Source organism: Salvelinus namaycush, unplaced genomic scaffold (assembly GCF_016432855.1).
Source record: "Salvelinus namaycush isolate Seneca unplaced genomic scaffold, SaNama_1.0 Scaffold109, whole genome shotgun sequence".
NCBI lineage: Eukaryota > Metazoa > Chordata > Actinopteri > Salmoniformes > Salmonidae > Salvelinus > Salvelinus namaycush.
The window spans coordinates 161,734-189,102 of record NW_024057775.1 but is presented as its reverse complement, the minus strand read 5'-3'; the positions used below and the strand labels follow the sequence as shown (position 1 = coordinate 189,102).

The following is a 27,369-nucleotide window of genomic DNA, read 5'->3' as shown; positions in this document are numbered from 1 at the left end:
TCAAAATTACAATCGAAGCAAAAATTCTAAACCACTAACAGAATCAAATAAATACTTATGGAAGACATTCCAAATACTGTTCTGGTTCTTAATATACTTCAGAATCCAATTTATTTTAAAAGTATTAATTAGAGTATTGAAATCTAAAACCTCAAAACCTCCTTGTTCTTGGGTATTAGTGAGAATATCTTTCTGTAGATAGTGAGGCTTGTTCCCCCAAATAAAACTATAAAGAATCTTATCTAAGTCCTTTACATCCTTTACAGTTTTAGGGGATAATTCAAGTGATAACGAGACATAAACCGATCTGGATAACCCTTCAGCTTTGGACAATAAAACCCGACCATATAAGGAAATATCTCTCATCAACAAGAGGTTCAATATCTTCTTTGTTTTCTCAATAATGGAGTTAAAGTTTAATTCACTCCTTTGTTTTTCATCCTTTCATATAACAATTCCAAGATAAGTAGCCTTATCTTTCATTGGGATACCATATACTTCCTGTAAAACACAATCCTTCAGTGGAAATAAGACTGACTTATTGGTATTAATGTTCAAACCTGAAACGAAGGAAAAGTCTTCAATACAGGAAACTGCTTTAGAAACCTCCTTCCTGTCTCTTAGAAATATAGTGGTATCATCAGCCAGTTGACAGTTTAAATTCATTGCCAAGTGCTGAAACACCTTGAAAATTCCCTTTCTTGACATGAAGAGCCATAATTTGAGTAACCAATAAAAATAGAAATGGACTAATTGGGCAGCCCTACCTAATGCCACGGCCAATATCAAATCTTTGGGATGTCCTGTGAGCTAATTTTACAGAGCTAGTACAACCACTATATAAAGTTTGGACTGCTTTAAAAAAAAGTCCCCAAACCCCAAATAACGTATTGCTTTGAACATAAACTCATGTTCTACAGTGTCAAAAGCTTAATAAAAATCAACAAACATAAGAAAGCTATCATCAAGGAGGAGGTCATTATAGTCGAAGATCAACCTGATGTTATTACTAATGTGTCGACCATGCATAAAACCAGATTGTTCTTCATCAATTATATGATGGAAGCCTTGTTTCAACCTCTATCCAGGGCAAATCATTTCCCATCATTATTCAACAGGCTAATGGGTGTCCAGTTGTCTATATAAAGACTATCCCTATTAGGTTTGGGAATCAAAGTAATTACACCTTGCTTTAAGGAAGCCTGTAACTCCCCATTTTCTATTGATTCTTGGAACATAGCAATAATGAAAGGAATCAATGTATCATTGAATGCTTTAAAAAAACTTTATAAAAACGTATTAAACTATAATTTCCAGGTGACCTATTGTCCTTAAGGCTTTTAATGCAGTCTTTTATCTCAATTTCAGATAACTCATCATCACAACAATCCCTGAAATCATTATCTTCTTAGCAATGTTTGCTACATTGTCTAAGAAAAGATCCATATTGGAAGTTGGCTGGGCTGATGTATACAGATTCTGATAAAACTGGGCAACATGCTGAGACATTTCTTTTGGATTTTCATTGGGAGTATTATTAATCATTAATTTACATATGGAAGTCTTTTCGCCTGCCCTTTTTCAATTAAAGAAATATTTTGTATTTTTCTCTCCCTCTTCCATCCATTTTCTTCTTGATCTTACAAACGCTCCCCGGGCCTTTTCCTTGTAGATACAGTCTAACTGCATTTGCAATGATGATAGCTCCAGTAATTCCTGATTAGTTAGTTCAGGTTTTTTAGTATAATCCATTATTCCCTTTATGATGTCATATTCTTTCTCTCTTGGCACGAGCAATTTCTTTCCCCATTAAAATAGCCAAAAGCCTTATATCAAATGTCATTAGCTCCCAGTAACTTCCTAACGTATTCATAACACAGGCACAATTCCAGTATTTATCAATAATTCCTGCTACTTCCTTCTTAAATACTTAATTCTCTAGTAAAGTCATTCATTTTCCAGTAACCGTAACTAACTTTTTTTGTTGACAAACCATGCATATTTCTCTTTATTGAGATCCCTTTGTGATCTGTTAAAATTGATGGTTCAATCGAGACTGTATCAACCTTGTCAGCCATATCTTCAGATATCAGCCAGAAATCAATATGGGATTGTATAGATACATTTTTGGTACTCCATGTAAACATAATCGTTTCTGGGTTCTTACGTCTCCAAATATCTAGAACACCTAACCTTAGACATATATTCCTTATCTCACAAACAGAATTGCTATCCTTAGGAGGCCATCTATCTAGATTATCATGTAATAATACTGTGTTAACATCTCCACCCCATATTACTTTGGCCAATGGAAATGTAGACATCATTTGACTTATTTTCCTCTCAATGTCTCTAAATAAAATACAGTTACTTGACTTGCTATTGGAAGCATAAGTATTTACAACAATGAATTGAATGTGGTTGACATCTACCAATAGTATAATCCATCTCCCTGTATTATCTGCTTCATGACTCAATACATGACCCTTAAAGTTGCCTTTTAAAATAGTGACTCCTGCTGAGCGATTAGTACCAAATGAAAACCAAATATCATTCCCCCATTGACACTTCAAAAAGCAGTATCTGTGGAACAGGCATGAGTTTCTTGAATGAAATAAAAGTCGTCACTCTTACCCTTACAATACAAAAATAACGATTTCCTTTTCAACATATTACGGATTCCCCTGGCATTAATAGAAAAAACAGAAATGGACATTTACTATCACAGTGACTATATGAATAATATTAAACTTGTATACGTTCACATGAAGCGGGTTCTCACAAAAATAACGTTTTTACTAGTTGCAAATAAAAACAGTCCTTTGCAAGTGGTTGACCTAAATTAGATATATATTATAGATATTGTTGACCTAAATTATATATATATATATATATAGTTTTATACAATTGCAAATAACATTGTGCCATAGATTGGTAAAACGAATAGCCTTCAAGCTAACATTAAGTGTCAGTGTGAATTTCCCTGCCATAAATAAAATATATCTAAAAGAAAGCTTGACTCACACAAACAATGCTCTTTCCTCAAGAAATACAACGTTTTATCAGATGCAAATCAAACTCAGTCCTGCACAACTCACTTGATAAATCCAGCAGTCAACAAGCTAGGCGTCAGCGTGAATTTCCTTTCCATTAACAAAAGCCTCCCGTAAACTATGCACTTTTCCCCTCCTTCCTTGCTCTCTCAATCATCGGCCACATACGATTCAGAGCTTATTTGTCAAATGCTGTCAGATCCTCCTTGAACCTCAGGTTGTTGTTCTTTAAATAGTCATTTTCCATGTCATATCCCTCGCTGTCCTGGAGATGAAGCTCATGTTCACTGGTCGTGGTGGCTGGTTGTTGTCCCCATCTCTCAGCCTACCCAGACGCTGCACTACATCCAGAGAACCTGCAACAACATTTCGCCCCTCCTCCGGGACTATTGCCCTGCAAATGTCCTTCACTCTTGCTTTGATGTTCTCGTCAGATTTTTCTGCTATTCCATAAATTAGAAGATTCCATCTCCGACCATACCGGTCATTCTCGTTTACCTTTGACTCCATTTCAGGGAGTTTCCTCTCCTGCTTTGCAACCTGAATTTTCAATGTTGCGTTCTGCTGCTTCAGAGTTTATACTTCCTCAGCATTGAAATCAATCTCTTTCTTCAGGTTAGCGATGCTGATAATGTTCTTTTTCACCAAATCCATGATGTCATCTGCGCTCTCTTTGATTTTAGCCGTGAGGATGCGGACGATGTCCTGTAACTGGCTCAGTGATGGTTCACTTCTCAGCAGCTTTGGAAGTTGCTCCTTGGTTGGGGTATTCGGGTATGAATCACATTCACCCCACTTTTTTTACACTGCAAGCATATGAGTGAGTTTCAGCAATGCCTCTTTTCTCCATGGAAGTTTAAACATCCATTATCTCAGCAACAGTTTGGTTATGTCCTGATTCCATGCTACTAGCTATGAACACATTAGCTAGCTAACATAACTAAACACGCTGTGTTGTATGGTTAGATATGTTTTGAGAGAAAACTAACTGCAACATAAATCTATAAACTTTGTGAGAAAAACCTCAAATTGTTCCTCAACTCAAGCAGATTATTCTTTTATTCTTTTTTACCTTAATTTTTATTTTATTAACAACAAATCAATACAGGAAGTACATGTGGGAACACAAGTATCTATAAATAATATACAAAGGACAATTGGGCTAGGGGGTACAATATCACATTACTAACAAATCTGTTAGAATATTAAGTGTGTGTAGAGTATTTAATTGTCTTAAAATACAGTTCAATTTATTTTTGTAAGGTAAGAAAATGTGGTGTTTTACTGAAACTGTTGTAATGAACACTTATGAATATGGTGGGCAGAATTGTCTGGACTTTACTACCTTAAATAATACTTAAGATCAATTGGATAAAACAATTCCTAAGAAGACCCACTTCTATGTGGAATTTTATTCCTCATCATGTCTTCTCTACTTGGTGGCCTTAACTTCATGCTGGTTTGTAATTATAATATTGACAAAGTTCCAGTGAAACTTTCTGCTTTTCAATAGCAGGTTCTCTTGTCTTGGGATAGCTCCCCCTTTTCTCAATTTCCACCTGAAGACATAGCCTAATCTAACTGCCTGTAGCTCAGTCCCAGAAGCAAGGACATGCATATTCTTGGTATCATTTGAAAGGAAACACTGAAGTTTGTGTAAATGTGGATTGAAAGTAGGAGAATATAACACAATAGATCTGGTAGAAGAAAATACAAGGAAATAAACATGTTTATTTTATTGTTGTTGCATCTTTCAAATGAACAAGAACAGCCAAACATTCAGATATGATGCTGGGATAATTTCGAAGAAGAACATAAGAGGGCAACAGTATTTGAGCAAAGTTTCAGACAGATTCCTTCAGGAATGAGCGAGCTACATGACATTGAGCATGAAGTCACCCAGGTGTCCCACACAAGTTGCCCAAATGTACCCTATTGGCCAAATTGGTACAGTGATACATTTAGATGCAAATAACTATATACAAAATACTAAAATTTTATTCTAACACACCCCCCCAAAAATGTTTTAAAAAAAGTAAAGTAACAAGGGTAACTATTTACACTTTCAATGTACAATATTGTGAAGACCCTCAGCCCTCTACACAATATTGTGCTGCTGATGCCAAGGCCCATAGCAGTCTCTTTCTGGTGTGAAGCAGAGGGTCACCGAACAAGTGGTGCAGGTGACGGGGGTTTTCTTGTGGCAAAGAGCACAACGAAGCCTCCCTACTGAGCCCTTTTTGCCCCGAGGCACATTCATGCCTGCAGCGATGAATTTTGGCATGTGAACACCACTGGTTGAAGGAGCAGAAGGTACAGAGGTAGAAGGGACAGAAGGTGCTGCATTGGACTTGCTGTAGTCAGCAAGCTCCCGGATGAGCAGCTCTCTGAAGGCTAGCTGTGACATGGGGGGCTCTCCACAGCTCTTAGCCATTTCCTTCTGGAGGATGAAGGCATTCACCACAGCAATGTCGATGAAATGATAAAACAATGACTTGTACCATTTCATTGTCTTGTGGAGAACATTGAAGTAACCTATCAGCGCGTCTGACAGGTCCACACCTCCCATGCTCTTGTTGTAGTCCTCTATAGCTGCAGGAATGGGAACATTTTTTGTGGTCCATGCACCATTAGCGTCTTTCACACGCCTGAAGGACACCTCTCTGGTATCCATCCACTTCACAAAGAGCAGGCCATCTTCGCGAATCCATCTCATGGTACCCCGATCAGCCCGCTTGGGCATGTCATTCACCTTGGTTTTCGGAAAGCCCACTCTGTTGGGACGAATGGTGCCACAAGCCCACACATCCAGCTTCCTCAGGTCTGTGAACAGGGTAGGGCTTGTGTAGAAGTTGTCCACAAACAGTTTGTAGCCCTTCCCCAGCAGTTGAAAATCCAATAATTCCATAACGGAATCATAACTAAGACCTTTACCGGTGTCTGAGATGGATTTCCCCTCGTAAACAAAAAAATTCCAAGTGTAGGCACACACAGAATCGGCCAAAACAAACAGTTTGTACCCCCATTTTGTCGGCTTGTTACTCATATATTGTTTGTGGCCAATTCTAGCCTTTGAGGATACCATCCTCTCATCTATGGACAGGTTCTGGTTGGGCTGAAAATGGGTCTTGCAGGCCTCAACCATGCTGGGGTAGAGAGGTTTGATTTTGCAGAGCCTATGCAGAGCTTGATGTGCCTCTCTTCTTGTCATTGTCCTCATCAACTTGTGGGTCACTGATATGAAGCGCCTGCGAGATAGTCAGAAACCTTTTAGAAGACATGACAGTGGAGGGGAAAGGCAGTTGGTAGAGTGTTGACGTTCTCCAGTAGTCCTTGAGGTTTTCACACTTCACAAGACCCATGTAAATAACCAGTGAGATGTAACAGTACAGGTCTTGGATGGAAATGGGCTTCCATGCCTCTTTCTTGCCTGCTTGCGTCTTAGCCCCATACTTGTTGGTGTTAGACACCAGCGAATCAAGAACTGACAAGGAGAAAAACATCTGGAAAAGATGAAGGGGGCTGTACTTTGCAGTCATGTCCAGCTGAGGTCCTGGCTGCCTTTTCGGTCTAAATGTTGGTGGAAGTGGCTCCACATCATCTTCTAGCACAGTGTGCCAACGGTCCTCTGCCTCGGTGGTAGTTGCCGCTGGTTCACTGGCCCTCCTCCGCTTCTGGGCTGGCCTCTTCACACCTCTAGATGGCCGGGCGGGGGAAGGTGTGGAGCAGGAGACAGCAGGGGTCCGGCTGGATGAACCAGCTTCAGCGTCTGAAATAGTGGGGGATGGACACCTTGACATTGTGGGTTCCCATTGTTCATCCGAGTCCCTGGCACTGTGTAAGAAAAAACAAACAGTAAGAATACTTCTACAGATGAGCCCTGTATCGACACGTAAAATAAACAGATGTCTATTATATAGAGGGAACATAATCACAGCGGTGAAGTGTGTGTTTATCAATGGTGAATAAGGCTGGTCAGGGGAGAACGGCTCATAGTGGTGGCCGGGGTGGGGTGAGTGGAATGGTATCAAGCAACATGGTCTGTTTGGTGCTGTTCCATTCTACTCCATTCCGGCCATTGTTGTGGGCCACCCTCCCCTCAACAGCCTCCAATGGCTATTTATATAACAATGGAATGGAGTGAATGGAACAGCACCAAACAGACCATGTTGCTTGATGATGTGGAACCTCGGGGCGATAAGTTAAGGTAACCTAGTGGTTAGAGCGTTGGGCCACTAACCCAAAGGTTGGTGGATCGAGTCCCAGAGCTGACAAGGTAAAAATATGTCATTCTGCCCCTGAACAAGGCAGTTAACTTCTCTTGGGTAGGGGGCAGCATTCGGAATTTTGGATAAAAAGCATGCCCAAATTAAACTGCATGCTACTCATCCCCAGAAGATAATATATGATTATGATATATTTGGATAGAAAACACTCTGAAGTTTCTAAAACTGTTTGAATCATGTCTGTAAGTATAACAGAACTTATTTAGCAGGCGAAACCCTGAGGACAAACCATTCAGATTTTTTTTATTTTGGTCACACTCTTTCCAATGAGGTTTCATTGGGAAACCAGATTTCTAAGGGACCTTCTTGCAGTTCCTACCGCTTCCACTGGATGTCAACAGTTTTTAGAAATTGGTTGAGGTTATTCACTTGTGTAATGAAGAAGTACGGCCATCTTGAAGGAGGGTCACTCGAAGTGTCCTGTTTGTTAGAAGCGTGTGACCAGAAAGCTAGCTACAGTTGGTTTTAATCCTGTATTGAACACAGATCATCCCGTCTTCAATTTTATCGATTATTTACGTTAAAAAATACCTAAAGTTGTATTACAAAAGTAGTTTGAAATGTTTTGGCAAAGTTTACAGGTAACTTTTGAGATACTTTGTAGTCACGTTGCGCAAGTTGGAACCGGTGTTTTTATGGATCAAACGTGCCAAATAAATGGACATTATGGATATATATAGACGGAATTAATCGAACAAAAGGACCATTTGTAATGTTTATGGGACATATTGGAGTGCCAACAAAAGAAGCTCGTCAAAGGTAAGGCATGAATTATATTTTTATTTCTGCATTTTGTGTCGCGCCTGCAGGGTTGAAATATGCTTCTCTCTCTTTGTTTACAATGGTGCTATCCTCAGATAATAGCATTGTTTGCTATCGCCGAAAAGCCTATTTGAATTCTGACATGTTGGCTGGATTCACAACCAGTGTAGCTTTAATTTGGTATCTTTCATGTGTGATTTAACCTGTTTGGGATAGCCCCCCTTTTTCTCAATTTCCACCTGAAAACTTACCCTAATCTAACTGCTTGTAGCTCAGGCCTAGAAGGAAGGATATGCATATTCTTGGTATCATTTGAAAGGAAACATTCTGAAGTTTGTGTAAATGTGAATTGAATGTAGGAGAATATAACACAATAGATCTGGTAGAAGAAAATACAAGGAAATCAACAGACGTTTTTTGTTCTTTTACTGTTGTTGCATCTTTAAAAATCAACAAGAAAGGCCAAACATTCAGTTATGATACTGGGGATCATTTCAAATGAGAACATAGGTAGGCAACAGTATTTTTACCAAAGTTTCAGATGGATACATTCAGGAATGAGTGAGGTACATGCCATTGAGCATGAGGTCAACCAGGTGTCCCTCACAAGTTTCCCAAATGTACCCAAGTGGCCGAATTGGTACAATGATACAATGACACAAAACCTATATACAAAATACAAAACAATTATTCTAACATACCCCCAAAAATATATATTTGAAAAATTCAAGAAAAAAAAATGAATATTTCAAAAAAATAAAAAAATAACAAGGGGAACTATTTACACTTCAAATGTTCAATCATGTGAAGACTCTCTGTCCTCTAAACAATGTTGCGCTCCTGATGCCATATCCCATAGCAGTCTCTCTCTGGTGTGAAACAGAGGGTCACAGCACAGGTGGTGCAGGTGACAGGGGACTTCTTGTGGCACAGGGCACAACGAAGCCGCCCTACTGTGCCCCTTTTCCCCCGAGGCACATCCCTGCCTGCAATGATGAACTTCAGCATGTGCGTACCGCTGGTTGGAGCAGAAGGGACAGAGGTAGAGGGGACAGAAGGTGCTACAGTGTTCTTGCTGTAGTTAGCAAGCTCCTGGATGAGCTGCTCCCTAAAGGCTAGCTGTGAGATGGGGGGCTGTCCACAGTTCTTGGCCATTTCCTTATGGAGGATGAAGGAATTCACCACAGCAATGTCAATAAAATGATAGAACAGCGTTTTGTACCATTTCATGGTTTTGTGAAGGACATTATAATATCCTATCAACGCATCCGATAGGTCTACACCCCCCATGCTCTTGTTGTAATCCCTCACAGCATCTGGAATGGGGACATTTCTGGCAGTCCAAGCGCCTGTAGGACCTTTCAAACGTCGAACAACGTGATCCCCACCGAACGACTTGTGAATAGTGGAACACATGACTACCTCTCGAGTGTCCATCCACTTCACAAAGAGCAAACCATCTTCACGGATCCATCTCATGGTACCCCGCTCAGCCCGCTTAGGCATGTCGTTTACCCTGGTTTTTGGAAAACCCACTCGGTTGGTCCGAATGGTGCCACAGGCCCACATCTCCAGCTTCCTCAGGTCTGTGAACAGGGTAGGGATTGTGTAGAAGTTGTCTACAAATAGTTTGTAGCCCTTCCCCAGCAGCTGGAAATCTAATAACTGCATCACAGAATCATAACTGAGTCCCTTACCGCTCGCACAAGTGTTCTTCCCCTCATAGACAAAAAAATTGCACGTGTATGCACACGCAGAATCGGCCAAAACAAACAGCTTGTAACCCCATTTTGTGGGTTTGTTGCGCATGTACTGTTTTAGGCCAATTCTGGCCTTTGAGGCTACCATTCTCTCATCTATGGAAAGGTTCTGGGCGGGCTGAAAATATGTCTTGCAGGCCTCAACGATATCATGGTAGAGAGGTTTAATCTTGCATAGTTTGTCAAAGCCTGCTGTGCCTCGTTTCGCCTCGTTGTCCTTATCAACCTCTGGGTCACTAATGTGAAGTGCCCGTGAAATTGTCAGAAACCTCTTACAAGACATGACCGTTGAGGGGAAAGGCAGTTGATAGAGTGGTGCAGTTTTCCAGTAGTGTTTGAGGGTTTTCAACTTCACCAGCCCCATGTAAATGACCATAGACAGGTAGCAAAACAGATCTGAAATGGAAATGTCCTTCCATGCCTCTGTCTTGCCTTCCTGCTTCTTAGCCCCATATTTATTAGTGTTCATCACCAGGGTATCAACAACTGCCGAGGTGAAGAACAACTGGAAAAGTTGCATGGGGCTGTATTTAGAAGTTGGGTCCAATTGAGGGCCTACTGGGCGTTTTGGGCAGAAAAGTGGAGATGGTGGGGCCACATCCTCCTCAAGAACAGAGTGCCAACGGTCCTCCTCCGCTCTGGCAGGTTCCACGCTGGACGGTTCCACGCTGCCCTTCCTCCGCTTCTTTGCCGCCGGCTTACCACCCCTTGATGGCCGGGCGGGGGTAGGTGTGGTGCCGGATACAGCAGGGGTCCAGCTGGATGGACCAGCTTCAGTGGGGGATTTTCTCCTTGGCTCCCAATCAGAATCGCTGGGACTGTGAAATAAAGACAGACACATATTATATATACACAATTTGTGACCATGGTGAGGTTTTGTCCATTTCATTTTAGATATAAAATACATGGAAACAATTAGGTAATAATTATACAGACACATATTATAGAAGCACAATTTGTGACCATGGTGAGGTTTTGTCCATTTCATTTTAGATATAAAATACATGGAAACAATTAGGTAATAATTATACAGACACATATTATAGAAGCACAATTTGTGACCATGGTGAGGTTTTGTCCATTTCATTTTAGATATAAAATACATGGAAACAATTAGGTAATAATTATACAGACACATATTATAGAAGCACAATTTGTGACCATGGTGAGGTTTTGTCCATTTCATTTTAGATATAAAATACATGGAAACAATTAGGTAATAATTATACAGACACATATTATAGAAGCACAATTTGTGACCATGGTGAGGTTTTGTCCATTTCATTTTAGATATAAAATACATGGAAACAATTAGGTAATAATTATACAGACACATATTATAGAAGCACAATTTGTGACCATGGTGAGGTTGTCCAGACACACAGACATACACCCACAATGTAGAGCAATATGTACTTTCTACATTTCAATATACTTGTGTACTTTTATATTTCATGTCCTAGTCATATTTTTATATAAGGCAACTAAAATACAATATCTCAAACAACTCAAATGAATTATATTTGATATTACTAATTTCAAACAACGTTACTCACCGATCCAAAACTGCGTCTTCACCGTGGAGGAACATGTCTTCAAATTCTGAATCCACGGATTCAATCTCACTGGATTCATTTAGATGTTCACTATCACTAGATCTCTCTATTTCATCAATTATATCGTGCATATCTGTGTACCTGGTCTTGGTCTTTGATTTTGCTGATTTATTAGCCGTTATTGTAACTTGAAAATGCTCAGAAAAAAACGTTTGCGGCGCGTAAAACGCCAGGGATCCTTCTGGTAGAATTTTCAATGGAGAATAGCTGTGTGTACGCATGGCTTTACAACGAAGCCTATTATTTCCGGGTAGAACCATTGCATATGCCCATGTACCTCTGTTCATTGGCTATCTATCCAGCTAGATTTCAAGAAGATCAGTGGTCATTGGTCCGAAATACAGTCAATCAACGAAGGACAGGTCATTCGATTGGCGCGTCAGGAGGTCGTTGTTTGGTCTGTTCAAATCAATTTTTTTCGGTCAATATGTCCCGGGAAAAGAACCATGAAGTTTGGTTGTTTTACTAACAAACAGAGGATTCTAATGAAACCGAACTTGACTTGATAAACGTCCCTTTAGAGTGAGTAATTACAATGAATGTTACGTCCAAAGTTGAAGGACGCTGAATTTTCCACACAAGCCGTTCACAAAATGTTTCGTGTTAGGCTATAAAAATGGATTATATCGAACAAAAAGCCACTTGATTGTTTCGTCGTGACCTTTAGGATTGCCAAAAGAAGAAAATTTCCTAAGGTAATTGATGATTTTTATTGCTATTTCTGACTTTCGTGACTAATGTACTTTGTTGTAACTGTACCTAATGTGTTTACTGATCGATAATCGCTTTTGCAGTGAAGCTTTTCGAAATCGGACATATTGGCTAGATTAACAAGAGGTATAGCTTTGATATGGTGTATAACACTTCTGATTTAATTGAAGCTAAATATTTATAATTATGACATTTCGCATTTTTTTTTTTTTTTTTGTGAAACGTGCCGCTAGCGGCACCCCAATCCTAGACAGGTTAAAATACAGTCAATCAACGAGACAGTGGTCATATAATTGGTGCACAATGAGCTCGTTACTCGTTGTCTTCCAATCGTTTTTTTCGGCTCAATACGTCCCGCGAAATTACCCATCAAGTTTGGTTGTGTTACAAACAAACAGTTGATTGCAAGGAAACCAAACATGACTGGATAACGTCAGGTTTAGTCAGTGTATTTAGGTCGGATGTTTCGTCGAAAATTTAATGAAATGAAATTCAACGACATAAAGCGTTCACAAAATGTTTTGTGTAAGGCTATAAAAAATGGATTTAACCAAACAAAAGACCATTCAGTCTGTAACAATGAGCCTTGGGATTGCAAACAGAGCAAAATCTTCAAAGGTAAACGATTTATTTCAATGCAATCTGTGATAATGTTACGCTAGTGCTGGTTGAAAAAGTAGTTTGTTATGGAGCGCTGAGCTCAGATAATCGCATCCTATTCTTTTGCAGTAAATCCTTTTTTAAATCTGACAACGCAGTTGGATTAGCAAGATTCTAGGCTTTTGAAGCATGTGAGACACTTGTATTTTCAGGAATGCTTAATATGACTATTTGTGGCGATCACCGTATGTTGTCTATTTTCAAACCCGGATCCGGGATCGGTATTTAAGAGAAGTTAATTCTACCTCTATTTCTGCTTTTTGTTACTCCTCTCTTTGGCTGGAAAAATGGCTGTATTTTTCTGTGACTTGGCTCTAACCTAACATAATCGTTTGGTGTGCTTTAATCGTTTGGTGTGCTTTAATCGTTTGGTGTGCTATCTTTAAAATGGTGTGAAATACTTGTATGTTTGAGGAATTTAAATTATGGGATTTCTGTTTTGAATTGGGCTCCCTGCAGTTTCACTGGCTGTTGACTAGGTGGGACACTACCGTCCCACATATCCTAATGAGGTTAACAAGAAATTTGTGGAGTGGTTGAATAACGAGTTATGACTCCAACCTAAGTGTATGTAAACTTCGAATGTGTGTATAAATAAATATAAATAAACAAAAAATATCAAATGAATATGCGACCATTTAAACAACTGCATTAGCATGAGAAGCAAAAACCTATTTCACTTACTGGTCTAAAAGTGGATCTTTTCCTTCCAAAAACATTTCTTCCGCGCTGGAATCATAACTGTGGTCACTCACAGAGTCCTCATCCATTCCTTCTGTGTCACTCTCCTGGTCAATGTCTGCAATAATATCATCAAAATGTTTATACTTGGACTGAGATTTAGCTTTTCCACTCTTAGTAGCCATGTTTAACTTTTTCAGATTTGAGAAGTTTGTAGAAGAGAAGGAACTGCTGTGAAACGTAAACTACAGTGCGTCCTGTTTCCTTTCACCAGAGAATGAACTCTGTTGTGCACAGCTCCAGCATGATGGCTGTTTGTCCTACAAACGGCATTCACATACTGCTGGAAAGCCCAGCTCATTGACTATCTAGCTAGGTTTCAAAACGATAGGTGGTCATTGGACCAAGACCCTTCATGGGCTAATTCAGGTGTTGTATAGCCAATACATAATGTAGAACGATGAAACAAGTTTGGTTGCCTTCTAGAGTGTCTGAAGATTGCACAGGAACCGAACTTGACCATGTTAAACAATGTTAGATTTCTAACAAAATTAGATTTCATAAAATTATTTTGTTGCAAGTTGAGTCGGAATTCATGGAGAACGCTGTTTACAACATGGATGGTGTGAGGATATACAATACCATTCAAGAGTTCGGGGTCACTTAGAAATGTCCTTGTTTTTGAAAGAAAAGCAATTTCTTTGTTCATTTAAAATAACATCAAATTGATCATATACACAGTGTAGACATTGTTAATGTTGTAAATGACTATTGTAGCTGGAAATGGCTGATTATCTACATAGGCGTACAGAGGCCCATTATCAGCAACCATCACTCCTGTGTTCCAATGGCACGTTTTGTTACCTTATCCAAGTTTATCATTTTAAAAGGCTAATTGATCCATTTTGAGACTGTAATCAAACCCACAAATGCTGATGCTCCAGACACTCAACTGGTCTAAAGAAGGCCAGTTTTATTGCTTCTTTAAATCAGCATAACAGTTTTCAGCTGTGCTAACATAATTGCAAAAGGGTTTTCTAATGATCAATTAGCCTTTTAAAATTATAAACTTGTATTAGGTAACACAAAGTGCCATTGGAACACAGGAGTGATGGTTGCTGATAATGGGAGTCTGTACGCCTATGTAGATATTCCATAAAACAATCTGCCATTTCCAGCTACAACAGTCATTTACAACATTAACAATGTTTACACTGTATTTCTGATCAATTTGATGTTATTTTATTGGACGTAAAATGTGCCTTTCTTTCAAAAACAAGGACATTTCTAATTGATCCCAAACTTTTCAACGGTAGTGTATATATATAAATACACGTTTAAAATGTGTACCAATTGATTGGTGGAAAGAACAGGTGACTAAGTCAAACAAGATGTTTATTAGTCTGTGACAGCCCTACTAGTAAAAGATACCAGTCCATCTTCATGTCAACTAACAGAACTCTGCTGGTTGTCCTGGTAACAGATACCAGTGGGCAGATCTATTGTATTTGTTCAAACTAAACTACAGCACTTACTTTGATGTGTCAAATCTGATCCTTTCTTCTCTTCTCCTCCTCTCACAGTTCCACTCAGCCCCGTTGTTTTCCTGCAGTCCACCAGCTGCACAGACAACCTCTTCATACCCAGCAGTGAGGCGCTACCGGGAGAGGCACGACACGGGGACTCCGGGAGGGTGGAAGGGCTAGCATTGTCCTGGTAACCATAGAGAGGGGACAGACACATATCATTATGGATGCTTATGTCACGGTTGACATAAAGTGCATTACAGAAACCCAGCCCAGACCCCGATAGAGCAAGCTGTATGCTAGACCAAACCAAGCTGTACCATCTGGTGTTCTGATCTGGAGAGACTCTTCTCTTCCTCGTCAGCAGGATGTTGTTGATGCTCCCCAGAGGATCCACCATAGTCATGTCTCTCTCCTGTGTGAATGAGAACATCAAACAGATGGTAAACTTATGACCTTCTATTGCAATTACAGAGTGTTACAAGAGTCATGAATATATGTCTAAAAAGGGCCTAAATTAGCCAGTTTAATTATGCTTTTATTTTTGTGATCAGTGGTATAAAGTACTTAAGTTAAAAAAATACTTCAAAGTACGATTTAAGTAGTTTCAGGGAATCTGTACTTTACTATTTTTGACTAATTTGACTTTTACTTCACTATATTCCAAAAGAAAATGATGTACTTTTTACTCCATACATTTTCCCAGACACCCAAAAGTACTCATTACATTTTGAAGGCTTAGCTGGACAGGAAAATGGTCCAATTCACTCACTAATCAAGAGAACATCCCTGGTAATCATCACTGCCTCTGATCTGGCGGACTCACTAAACACACGTTTCAATTGTAGATTGTCTGAGAGTTGGAGTGTGTCCCTGGCTATCCGTAAATAAAATAAAAATTTAGCTTAATATAAGGAATTTGAAATTATTTATATACTTTTACTTTTGATACTTCAGTATATTTTTGACTTTTACTCAGGAAGTATTTTACTAGGTGACTCACTATTACGTGAGTAATTTTCTATTCAGGTATCTTTACTTTTACTCATGACAATTGCGTACTTTTCCCACCACTGATGAAAATGTTAAAGGGCCGTTCCACAAAATGGGTGCATTTTGCGTCCCTTTGATATTTTAAGTAGAAATGATGCACTGTATATTATATTTTAAAAGCCTGTTATATTAGAATAAGTGCACTTTAATATAGACCACATAGAGAATTCAATAAATACAATTTTGAAGTGCACAAAATATATGTACCAATGGCAGATTGCCCCTTAAACAACTCCTACAGAACTGAACAACATATCAAAGTGCAGAACTTCAGTAGAATGCCCCTTAAAAAAACAGTTCAACTACTGCATAGTTTGTGTCCCTGTTTTTAAGACAGTACTCACTGGTGGTAATCGGAACTTCAGTCTCCTCTTTTACTCGAAAAGGTTCTTCCTCTTCTTTCAATGTTACGGCATCTTCCTCCTTTTTGATTCTGAAAGCTTCTACCTCTTTTTCCACTTTGACAACCTCTTTCCCATATTCCTCTTTCACTGTAATATCATTCTCTTGTTTCTCCTTTTTCATTCTTCAAGCTTCTTTGCCTCCTTTCACCAGAGTTTCTTTCTCCGTCTAGATTTGTGCGTTTATGCTCCGGGAAATTAACCTAGTGCAGTATCAATGTAACACATTTGCTAATTTAACAAGCAAATTACGTTTATAAATGAACCAGTAGATAGGTAAACAGAATTATGTTCGAAACACTAAGAGTAATATACACAAGAATGGTCTAAAGAGTTTTAGGTTTGCTAGCAAAGCACCGCGTGGTTAAACCAGAAGCCTTTAGTCGCTGTTGAAGAAGCCTCCTGTCCCGTCCACTAGATTATACGTCACGCAAGAAGCATCACCTGAAAGACTCCCATCACCTTCTGCTGGCTGGAGTGGGTAACGCAGTTTGGAAACAATAGTTACTACACTTTTGTATTGGAAAGAACGTCATAATAATTTAACAATAAGCTGATATATTGTCTCTTACGTCTTACAAATAATACCGTCCTGTATACAGACGTAGAAGCTTAATAGTGTAATAATAATAGCGACCCTGGGTTTATAATTGCGGAAATCGACTCTGCCGCACGAGCATGCTTTTGCGGCACAGTCGATAGCGCGCCGGACCTCGGGCTAGAAGGTCGAGGGTTCGAGACCTGCTCCCTACTGTTTCATTAAAATATGAATATGTAAATGTTGAATAAATACTTATATGATTAGGTAGTGTTTTAATACACATTTGCTCTGTTCATTTTTTACATTCGTTTTTATTTAGATGTGACGGTACTATTCCCTTAAAGCTACGCTCTTTAAGATACAAATCATCCTGTAAACCAGGGGTGGGCAACTCCAGTCCTCGGGGCCTGATTGATGTCACACTTTTTCTCCCTCCCTAGCAAACACAGCTGATTAATCAAATTGCATTCTAAACTGAAGATCATGAATTGTTGATTATTGAAGTCAGGTGTGTTAGCTGGGGCTGGGGCAAAACTGTGACACTAATCAGGCCCTCGAGGACTGGAATTTCCCAACCCCGCTGTAAACAATAGAGCAAATGCGTCACATTCAAATAGCACTTGATTATCTGTAGTGCTTTACACTGAGTCTACAAAACATTAAGAACACCTGCTCCTTCCATGACATAAACTGACTAGGTGAATCCAGGTGAATGATATGATCCCTTATTGATGTCACAAGTTAAATCCACTTCAATCAGTGTAGATGAAGGGGAGGAGTCAGGTTAAATAAGGATTTTTACGCCTTGAGACAAATGAGACATGGATTGTGTATGTGTATCATTCAGAGGGTGAATGGGGAAGACAAAATATTTAAGTGTCTTTGAACGGGGGATGGTAGTAGGTGCCAGGTGCACCGGTTTGTGTCAAGAACTGCAAAGTTGATGGGTTTTTCCAGCTCAACAGTTTCCCATGTGTAGCAAGATGGTCCACCATCCTAACAGTGCCGTTTAAGATGAGGCAGAACGATTTGTTTTTTCATGAGCATGGCCTTATTTCTATTACAGCATATTAGATGACTGCCAATCATATTCCATTAACATTGTTCAATGTAACAGCGATAGGTTTAGGCTACTACTGATACTAACAATTCCCCTATACCTATCATGAGGTTTCTACAACCTAGCCTATGAATTAAAGTTTACAACGTAGGTGCACACTGGTCGAGAGAAAATTTTGAGGTGATAGACAGTGACATATTCAATACCACCTTGCACACTCTTGCATGCATCTAGCTGATCTAGGGTGTAGTCATTAGTCCAACAGTTGCAAACGAGAGTTTCTATTGGACAAATTCAGGTATGTTTATCCCCGTTTTGTTCTGTTTAAGAAACGTTTTTCAACAACAATCGGCGGAATGTGTGATCTAACTTGAACTTTAAGTAGCCTATATTTGATGTGATATATTCCTTTCGAGACAGGATTGTGTCACGGCACAGATCTGGGGAAATGGACCAAAACATTTCTGCCACATTGAAAGTCCCAAAGAAGACAGTGGCCTCCATCATTCTTAAATGGAAGAAGATTGGAACCACCCTTCCTAGTGCTGGCGGCTCAGCCAAACTGAGCAATAGGGGGAGAAGGGCCTTGGTCAGAGAGGTGACCAAGAACCCGATGGTCACTCTGACAGAGCTCAAGAGTTCCTCTGTGGAAATGGGAGAACCTTCCAGAAGACCAACCATCTCTGCAGCACTCCACCAATTAGGCCTTTGTGGTAGAGTGGCCAGACGGAAGCCACTTCTCCGTAAAAGACAAAAGAAAGCCATCTTGGAGTTTGCCAAAAGGCACCTAAAGGACTTTCATACCATGAGAAACAAGATTCTCTGGTCTGATGAAACCAAGATTGAACTCTTTGGCCTGAATGCCAAGCGTCACATCTGGAAGAAACCTGGCATCATCCCTACGGTGAAGCATGGTGGTGGCAGCATCATGCTGTGGGGATGTTTTTCAGTGGCAGGGACTGGGAAACTAGTCAGGATCGAGGGAAAGATGAATGGAGAAAAGTACAGAGAGATCCTTGATGAAAACCTGCACCAGAGCTCTCTCCAGTGATGTTCGATCCGGTTCAAGTCCGAGCTCTGGCTGGCCCACTCAAGGACGTTCCGAGACTTGTCTCGAAGCCACTTTTGCGATGTCTTGGCTGTGTGCTTAGGGTCATTGTCCTGTTGGAAGGTGAACCTTTGTCCCAGTCTGAGGTCCTGAGCAGGATTTTATCAAGGATCTCTCTGTACTTTGCTCCGTTCATCTTTGCCTTGATCCTGACTTGTCTCCCAGTCCCCTTTTAAATTATACGAGAAAAGAATATTCAATTGTATTTATATCAGCAAGCAAGACTAAATTAAATAGGACTATTTATATAATGAATATGAATTCGGAGGGCAGAAATGATTAATTATTAAAGCATTAGATCTCTAACTAAAAGCTTCAATCATACAAAGGTTATACTTTTATTCCGACCTGGTTCTCTATCAGATTAGTAAGAATGTCTCACCCGATGTTCAAGAATGGCCTTTTTCTCTTTATTCAGATTACAACCTCTCACTTTCAGTTATTTGAAAATGAAATCATCTCCAAAAGATCGTTATTTTTTAAAACAAGCCTTAGAAAGTTGGTTGCAATTTCAGTTTAATCCACCAGAAAAGACCAAACAAATAATTTAAAAAAATGGTTAAACTCAAATATAGTAACTGATCAAAATAAATAAATAAAATTGATTACATGAAAAAGGTATAATCTTTGTAAATTATACCATCAATAGGACTGGTGGAGTTGTCACACATGCAGCTCATAAAAATATATGGAAATCTCTGCTCTACCCAAAATTACAACCAACTAATTGCAGCATTACCACAAAAATGGAAGAGACAAGTGGAAGGGTGGAAAAGTCAGAATCTTGTCTGTCAGCCTTGCTTTAAAGACCAAACTTGGTTCATGAAAATTGTGAATGACACCAGATTCAAAACTTAGAATTTTTCAATTGAAATTATTATACAAAATATATATAGGGGATACAACGAACCCCTGCAGATTTAGCTGCGAAGAGACAGAATCATTAGATCATTTGTTTTGGTACTGTCCATATGTTGCTTGTTTTTGGTCGCAGGTCAAGGAATGGCAACATTTACCTGGAGCTAACTCTGCATACAGCACTACTGAGTGATTTGAAAAGTCATAGTCAATTGATTCATAAAATAATAATACTTTTAGCAAACATGTTTATTTTTAATTTACAATCTGTAGCAACGATGAGAATATAAAAGTCAATAACTTTTGTGAAACAGCACAGTTAAAAATATATGGCAAATAGAAATCAAACGGGGTGGTCTTCAGAGATAGATGGGAGAGGTTTAGGGTAACTGAAGGATAGGACTGGATGGTCTTCAGAGATAGATGGGAGAGGTTTAGGGTAACTGAAGGATAGGACTGGATGGTCTTCAGAGATAGATGGGAGAGGTTTAGGGTAACTGAAGGATAGGACTGGTTGGTCTTCAGAGATAGATGGGAGAGGTTTAGGGTAACTGAAGGATAGGACTGGATGGTCTTCAGAGATAGATGGGAGAGGTTTAGGGTAACTGAAGGATAGGACTGGGTGGTCTTCAGAGATAGATGGGAGAGGTTTAGGGTAACTGAAGGATTGGACTGGATGGTCTTCAGAGATAGATGGGAGAGGTTTAGGGTAACTGAAGGATAGGACTGGATGGTCTTCAGAGATAGATGGGAGAGGTTTAGGGTAACTGAAGGATAGGACTGGGTGGTCTTCAGAGATAGATGGGAGAGGTTTAGGGTAACTGAAGGATAGGACTGGGTGGTCTTCAGAGATTGATGGGAGAGGTTTAGGGTAACTGAAGGATAGGACTGGGTGGTCTTCAGAGATAGATGGGAGAGGTTTAGGGTAACTGAAGGATAGGACTGGATGGTCTTCAGAGATAGATGGGCGAGGTTTAGGGTAACTGAAGGATAGGATTAAAAACAAACTAAATGTAACTATTGTAAAATACATTGTGTCCGTAAAATGTACATAGTATGTAGAAGCTGGACGTAGAAGGCTAATAGTTGTTGTGCATTAGTTTACTCTAATTAGGGGATGGATGGTAGGGTTAGTGGAAAACATGTGTTTATATACATACCGTGCCTTCGGAAAGTATTCAGGTTTTTAGAAATGTTTGCAAATTATAGAAAATCAAAAGAAATACCTTATTTACATAAGTTTTCAGACCCTTTGATATGAGACTCGCTCAGGTGCATGCTGTTTCCATTGATCATCCTTGAGATGTTTCTACAACTTGATTGGAGTCCACCTGTGGTAAATTCAATTGATTGGACATGATTTGGAAAGGCACACGACTGTCTATATAAGGTCCCACAGTTCACAGTGCATGTCAGACCAAAAACCAAGCCACGAGGTCGAAGGAATGGTGCGTAGAGCGCCGACACAGGATTGTGTCGAGGCACAGATCTGGGGAAGGGAGACACATTTTTTTGCAGCATTGAAGTTCCCAAAGAACACAGTGGCTGTCGCCAAGACCATAAGCAAATAGTTGAACTGGGATATGACTACTGAGGGTAGTGCGTACAGCCCAGTGCATCACTGGGGTCAAGTTTCCTGCCATCCAGGACGTATATCAAATCCAATTCTATTGGTCACATACACGTTATTAGCAGATGTTATTGCAGGTGTAGCGAAATGCGTGTGTTTCTAGCTCCAACAGTGCAGTAATATCTAACAAGTAATATCTAACAAATTGCACAACATATAGCCAATACACACAAATATAAGTAGGAATGAAATAAGACTATATACATAAGGACGAGCGATATCAGAGCGGAACGGACTAGGATACCGTAGACTAGTATAGAATACAGTATATACATATGAGATGAGTAATGCCAGATATGTAAACTTATTAAAGTGACTAGTGTTCCATTCCTTAAAGTGGCTAGTGATTTCTAGTCTATGCCTATAGGCAGCAGCCTCTAATGTGCAAGTAATGGCTGTTTATTAACAGTCTGATGGCCTTGAGATAGAAGTTGTTTTTCAGTCTGTCAGTCACAGATTTAATGCACTTGTACTGACCTCGCCTTCTGGATGATAGCGGGGTGAACAGGCAGTGGCTCGGTGGTTTATGTCCTTGATTATATATTTTTGGGCATTGGGTGCTGTAGGTGTCCTGGAGGGTGGGTAGTTTGCCCCCGGTAATGCGTTGGGCAGACCGCACCACCCTCTGGAGAGCCTTGCAGTTGTGGGTGGTGCAGGGTCCGTACCAGGCGGTAATACAGCCCGACAGGATGCTTTCATTGTGCATCTGTAAAAATTTGTGAGTGTTTTAGGTGACAAGCCAACTTTCTTTAGCCTCCTGAGGTTGAAGAGGCTCTGTTGCGCCTTCTTCACCACACTGTGTTCTTGGGGTCCTTCAATGCTGCAGAAGTGTTTTGGTACCCTTCCCAAGATCTGTGCCTCAACGCAATCCTGTCTCGGAGCTCTACGGACAATTCCTTCTACCTCATGGCTTGGTTTTTGCTCTGACAGTCTCATAGCAAAGGGTCTGAATAGTTACTGTTATGTAAATAAGGTATTTCTGTTTTTGATCTTTAAGAAATTTGCTACATTTTCATAAAACCTGTTTTTGTTTTCTCATTATGGGGTTTTGTGTGTAGATTGCTGAATATGTCGTTTTTTAAATCCATTCTAAAATAAGGTTGTAACTTAACAAAATGTGGAAAAAGTAAAGGGGTCTGAATACTTTCCGAATCCACTGTACAAACTTCACATTGAATATTCACCTCACTTTCAAAAAGCTCCATGAGGAAGAAAGGATTCCCAGATGATCTTTTAGATGTTCTGTCTTCAGGATGTTCTGGGTTGATGTCTGTTGGAGAGGGGAGGGGCAGTTGAGTGAGCTGGGGGCATTTTATTGCCCTGCCTCTGGGAGCCTGTCAGCTTGTGACATGATGAGAGAGAGTGAAAGAGGGTCTACCTGTAAGAAAGTTAGGCAAATTTAACAATGACTTGCAGGCAGTGGGTTCAGAATAACAATGACAAAAAAATGAATACAAATTATACCACCACCCAAAAGGACACTTTGGAGACTGGAAGGGAAAAGGGGTATGAGCTCTACACAGGTAGAGCCGTATCTGTCCATGTTGCCTTAAACAAAGCAGGCACTGCTTCATGTGGCCTCACCTACACTCACCTTAATAGCCTATATGTCACTGGGTGATAGAAATTGTCATAGTTTTAGGGCAACATTATGTGAGGTGTTATTATGTTTTGTTAGCGATGAGCTTTGGTCAATTTAGCTCGTAAAATGCCACCCTCGTCAATCTGTCACCAAATCCTGCCTAATGGGCAGGTCAGCCCTGGAGGAAAATATTGGCTGTAAGAAGGAAGAGAAAACATAACATCTGGTTGTTTTTTCTCCAATCTGCGTTACCCACTCCAGTCAGCAGATGGCGATATGAGTCTTTCGGGTGATGCTTCTTGCGTGACGTGTAATCTAGTGGACGGGACAGGATGCTTCTTCAACTGCGACAAAAGGCTTCTGATTCAATCAACGTGGTGGTTTGCTAGCGAAACATAAAACAGAAACATTGAAGCTCTTTAAACCAATCTTGTGTATATTATTCTTAGTGTTTGGCTCATAATTATGTTTACGTATCTACTCGTTCATTTAAACGTAATTTGAGTCTTAAATTAGCAAATGTGTTAAATTGATACTGCATTGTTGTGTGACAAAACTGCACATTTTAGCGGCCTTTTATTATCCACAGCACAAGGTGCACCTGTGTAATGATAATGCTGTTTAATCAGATTCTTGATATGCCACACCTGTCAGATGGATGGATTATCTTGGCAAAGGATAAATGTTCACGAACAGGGATGTGAAAATTTGTGCACAATTTGAGAGAAATGAGCTTTTTGTACATATGGGAAAATTCAATCTTTTTTTTCAGCTCATGAAACATGGAACCAACACTTTACATGTTGAGTTTATATTTGTGTACAGTGTAGTTTCTATCAGTTTTAGGAACATATGCTGTCATAGGGAATTCATGTGAATGAACAAGCCTTTTCAGACTTTAAAATATGGCTGTATATTTAACATACTATATATAGTTACTATCAGCTTTAGGAACATATGCTGTCATTGTGAATGAACAAGCCTTTTCAGACTCTATGATATGGCTGTATATAAACTTACTATATATAGTTACTATCAGTTTTAGGAATGTCTACCCAAAATATCTCACCGTATTTTTTACTTTACCCAAACTGTCATGACATCAGTAACAGTCAAAATGTTGAAAATGTGTCAACGTCTAAATAACAAACTGGGCCATTTTTAAATAGCGTGTCAAACGGGGAGATGTTATGTTCTTAAGTTATTTTATGTTTAAGGAAGTGCGTAGGTCACATTCTGTATCATACAGCTATGAAGTTAGATATTTAGAACCACGTGCTCGATTGGAATCCAGCGACGTCTGTGTCTTCAGTGTCCTAGAACTGTTTAGTTTTTTGTGTTCTGACTTGTAAAACAGAATGAATAATAATAAAATAAGTAATGTAAACATATTATTAGTAATTACCAGGAAGCTCGACAACATTTCTTTTAAAATCACACTAAGATTGTTAAAACTGGCCTCAGGTTATTGAGGGATCTATTAGGATTTACCCTCGTAGCAAGGCCGTTTTATCATGTGGAGGTTTCATTCGGGTCTCTATTTTAAAAAACACACTGTCTTTGGCAGGAGAAAGGACAAACTCAGAGGAACCAGAGCCAGGGACGTCCAAACCAGCAAGACGACACCAGTGTTCCCACTGTGGAAAGTGTTTTAACCAGTTTGGGGACCTGAAACGACATGAGAGAATACACACAGGGGAGAAGCCTTACCACTGCTCCCAGTGTGGAAAGGGTTGTTACCTCTTATGGGAGCTTAAACAACACGAGAGAATACACAATGGGGAGAAGGCTTACCATTGCTCCCAGTGTGGAAAGAGTTTTAACCAGAAAAGCTACCTGAAAAAACATGAGAGAATACACACAGGGGAGAAGCCTTTTCACTGCTCCCAGTGTGGAAAGTGTTTTTACCAGTTAGGGGACCTAAAGCGACATGAGAGAATACACACAGGGGAAAAGCCTTATCACTGCTCCCAGTGTGGAAAGTGTTTTAACCAGTTAGGGGACCTAAAACGACATGAGAGAATACACACAGGGGAGAATCCTTACCAATGCTCACAGTGTGGAAAGAGTTTTAACCTGTAACGGTAGTCCTCCTCCTCTTCATCCGAAGAGGAGGAGCATGGATTGAACCAAGGCGCAGCGGGTTGTGAACACATAATTTATTTAAAGACAAGACGAAAAAACACGAACTTCACTATAACTAACAAAACAACAAACGGAGTAGACAGACCTGGACGACGAACTTACATTAAACACGAAGAACGCACGAACAGGGAAAATAGACTACACAAAATGACGATGTACAAAAACAAACCGAACAGTCCCGTATGGTGCGACAAACACTGACACAGGAGACAACCACCCACCACGAACACTGTGAAACAACCTACCTAAATATGACTCTCAATTAGAGGAACGCCAAACACCTGCCTCTAATTAAGAGCCATACCAGGCAACCCTTAAACCAACATAGAAACAGAAAACATAGAATGCCCACCCAAACTCACGTCCTGACCAACTAACACATACAACAAACTAACAGAAATAGGTCAGGAACGTGACATAACCCCCCCCTTAAGGTGCGAACTCCGGGCGCACCAGCACAAAGTCTAGGGGAGGGTCTGGGTGGGCATCTGACCACGGTGGTGGCTCAGGCTCAGGGCGAAGTCCCCACCCCACCATAGTCAATCCCAGCTTACATCTCCCCCTACAAATGACCACCCTCATATTACACCCACTTAATCCTTTGGGTAACATCGAGACACGGGGCAGCACCAGGATAGAGGGATAGCTCAGGACAGAGGGATAGCTCAGGACAGAGGGATAGCTCAGGATAGAGAGGTAGCTCAGGATAGAGAGGTAGCTCAGGATAGAGAGGTAGCTCATGATAGAGGGGCAACTCCGGACTGAAAGGCAGCTCCGGACAGAGAGACAGCTCTGGACTGAGTGGCAGTTCTGGATAAATAGCCGCTCTGGGCTGAGGGACAGCTCATGACTGGCTGACGGCTCTGGACGCTCATGGCTGGCTGACGGCTCTGGACGCTCATGGCTGGCTGACGGCTCTGGACGCTCATGGCTGGCTGACGGCTCTGGACGCTCATGGCTGGCTGACGGCTCTGGACGCTCATGGCTGGCTGACGGCTCTGGACGCTCATGGCTGGCTGACGGCTCTGGCAGATCCTGTCTGGTTGGCGGCTCTGGCAGATCCTGTCTGGTTGGCGGCTCTGGCAGATCCTGTCTGGTTGGCGGCTCTGGCAGATCCTGTCTGGTTGGCGGCTCTGGCAGATCCTGTCTGGTTGGCGGCCCTGGCAGATCCTGTCTGGTTGGCGGCTCTGGCAGATCCTGTCTGGTTGGCGGCTCTGGCAGATCCTGACTGACGAATGGCTCTAGCGGCTCCTGACTGACTAACGGCTCTGACGGCTCGGGACAGACGGGCGGCTCTAATGGCTCGGGACAGACGGATGGCTCAGACGGCGCTGGGGAGACGGATGGCTCAGATGGCGCTGGGGAGACGGATGGCTCAGATGGCGCTGGGGAGACGGATGGCTCAGATGGCGCTGAGGAGACGGATGGCTCAGATGGCGCTGCGGAGACGGACGGCTCAGATGGCGCTGCGGAGACGGACGGCTCAGATGGCGCTGCGGAGACGGATGGCTCAGATGGCGCTGCGGAGACGGATGGCTCAGATGGCGCTGCGGAGACGGATGGCTCAGACTGATCCTGTCTGGCGGAAGGCTTTGGCTGCTCCTGTCTGGCGGAAGGTTCTGTAGGCTCATGGCAGACGGGCAGTTCATGCGGCGCTTGGCAGACGGACAGTTCAGGCGCCGTTGGGCAGCCTTGTCTGTGCTGCTGGTGGACTGCAGGAAAACAACGGGGCTGAGTGGAACTGTGAGAGGAAGAGAAGAAAAGAAAGGATCAGATTTGACTCATCAAAGTAAGTGCTGTAGTTTAGTTTGAACAAATACAATAGATCTGCCCACTGGTATCTGTTACCAGGACAACCAGCAGAGTTCTGTTAGTTGACAGGAAGATAGACTGGTGGATATGGATGTTATGAATATAACACTGAAAAAGGTTTCTG

General features: G+C 40.9%; 1 long non-coding RNA gene and 1 pseudogene across 1 annotated transcript; one reads left to right on the top strand and one right to left on the bottom strand.

Annotated features, from left to right (window-relative positions):
- The window catches only part of LOC120035678, a 154,540-nt pseudogene that overhangs the window by 28,159 nt on the left and 99,012 nt on the right, over window positions 1-27,369 (top strand).
- Window positions 6,835-15,101, bottom strand: LOC120035682. The gene is made up of 3 exons (XR_005474259.1): window positions 15,065-15,101; window positions 13,533-13,647; window positions 6,835-6,887 (listed from the first exon to the last, which is right to left on the bottom strand). It is a non-coding gene; the product is annotated as an uncharacterized LOC120035682 (long non-coding RNA).